At 40.6% G+C, this 2500-nt stretch overlaps 1 protein-coding gene across 2 annotated transcripts in view; it reads right to left on the bottom strand.

The window, feature by feature from the left end:
- LOC144972937 (ragulator complex protein LAMTOR3-like) overlaps positions 1–2500 on the bottom strand; it is a 15429-nt gene that overhangs the window by 11835 nt on the left and 1094 nt on the right. The window lies entirely within an intron of this gene.

Raw genomic sequence — 2500 nt, 5'->3', positions numbered from 1 at the left:
TACAGATTAGAAAAGAACAAAAACGAGAAGTCCACAAAGAATTGAGAAAACACAAGGATACACCCAAAGAATCCACAGATGATGCCATGTTCAGTTCGATTAAAAAAGAAGTAGAAATTGCTTGAAATCTCTAAAAACGAACAAATCACCAGGTCCAGATGATGTTACTAATGACAAGTTGAAACACCTAGGAACCCTCACAAAGAGGAACATGAAACAACTGTTCAATGCAAGTTGGAAACAGGGTAAACTTCCGCTCAAATGGAAACAGGCAACCATGATACCAATAAAGAAGGATGGCAAGCCAAAAAATAAACCCGAAAGCTACCGACCAATAAGTTTGACAAGCTGCTTGGGCAAACTGATGGAGAGAATTGTTAATCGCCGTCTCCAATGGTATTTAGAAAGCAATAAGTTGATATCAGATGAACAGGCTGGTTTCAGACAATTTCGCTGCACAGAGGACCAGATAACATACATCTCGCAGTTGATCGAAAATGGTTACCAAGAAAAAAAACACACAGTCACAGTTTGGGTGGATATGGAAAAGGCTTTTGACAAAGTCTGGACAAAAGGACTACTTCTCAAACTTAAGAAAGCCAACGTTTCACATAACATGTTTGCATGGATTAAAGATTACCTCACAAATCGAAAAGCAAGAGTCCAATCTCAAAACTCTAAAAGCAAGCTAACGAACATGACAAATGGAGTACCACAAGGCGGGGTTCTCTCACCAACCCTCTTTGTCGTATTTATCAATGACATCTGCGAAACCAAATGCAGAGGAGTAAAAGCAGCCATGTATGCAGATGACCTTGCACTGATATGCACTGAAAGAAATATTGGTACTGCAAAGGCCAGGATACAGATGACTCTTGATGCTTTGAGCAAATGGACAAAAGACTGGGTATGAGAGTAAATGCTGATAAAACCACATACACAACATTCAGCTTATCAACCAAAAAGCAATCTATACGATTAACTTTGGATGGAAAGATTTTGAGAGAAGACCTTATGCCTAAGTATCTAGGAGTGAAATTCGACCCTCGACTCACTTGGAAACATCAAATAGATGAAAGCCAACAGAAAGGGTACAAGAGAATGCAGCTTCTCCGAAAACTTGCTGGAACGCAATGGGGAGCAAACTCAAACGTCCTGAAGAAGACATATCTTGGATATGTAAGACCTGCAATAGACTATGCCATATCGGCGTGGGGAACGTGCTCACAGGCTCAATTTCAAAAGGTTGAAAAAGTCCAAAACCAATGCCTACGTGTGATCACTGGAGCAATGAAAACAACACCAATTCACAAGATGGAAACCCACACAGGAATAAAACCTCTCAAAGAACAACGAAATCTAAAAATAATGACACAATTCTCAAAGATAAAATTCATGGAATCCCAACCACTGCATCCAAGTACAATGGAAAAGAAAGAGAATCGACTCAAAAGGGAAAACTTCATCGCCTTGGGACAAAAACTAGATAGCAAATATAAAGTAACACCAAAGGAAGATATAGCCCAAATCAATGTCCCAAATCTCAAACCACCACCGTGGAAAAAGAAACAAAAATTCATAACCATCAACAAGAAAAACATGCGAAGCAATAATGACAATGCTCAAACCCTAAAGATGATCGATAAAAAATACCCAATGACCAACTGGATAAGAGTTTATACAGATGGCTCAGTTTCCGGCCCCCTCATGAATGAAGGTGCTGGTGCACTCATACACTGGACAGATAAAACAGAAACAAAAATATCTGTATCAGTGGGTTCAATGTGCACAAGTACTAAAACTGAAGAAAAAGCCATCCTCAATGCAACAAAAGAACTATCCAGAGATCACAGAATATACAGGAAAAATGTGGTTTACTCTGATGATGCTCTCCGGTCTATTGAAAATTACCAGGACTCTGAAGCCGCACACACTGTGGAGGCCCTTGAGGGCTTATCTGATAAAACAGGAAAAATTGTGCTGCAGTGGATTCCAAATCATGTAGGTATATATGGAAATGAAATTGCCGATCAACTGGCCAAAGAAGGAGCCCAAAAGGAACAACCGAAGTCGTCAATCACTTACCATCAGCAAAAGAAAATAATAAAGCTAAAAATAGACAAAGAAAGGAATGACACACACCTGGAACACAACAAGCAGGATCCAATACATGCCATTCAGCGAAGTAGCCAAGTCACCATATTCCGCCTCCGAACAGGACACAACAGACTAAGAGGACATATGTCTAAAAAGCTAGGTATTGGAACAACCCCTTATTGCCCATGTGGAACCGACCATGAAACCACTTTACACATGTGCCTATGGATTGCCCACTATACAACGTGCAACGTTCAAACCACTGGGTCACCCCTACAACACTCAACACAAAGCTCTATGGTGAGGCTGAGGACCTAAAGCGGACCACAGACTTCATAGCAGATATCGGACTGCAGCCATAGATGTCCATCAGAGGAACGAAGAAGAAGAAGAAGAAGGCCAT

The sequence above is a fragment of the Berghia stephanieae genome, chromosome 5 (assembly GCF_034508935.2).
Source record: "Berghia stephanieae isolate SIO BIC M18660-M18661 chromosome 5, UCSD_Bste_1.3, whole genome shotgun sequence".
In the NCBI taxonomy this organism is placed as follows: Eukaryota; Metazoa; Mollusca; class Gastropoda; order Nudibranchia; family Aeolidiidae; genus Berghia; species Berghia stephanieae.
Note: the sequence above shows the minus strand (reverse complement) of the source record. Positions and strands in the feature narration are given on the sequence as shown.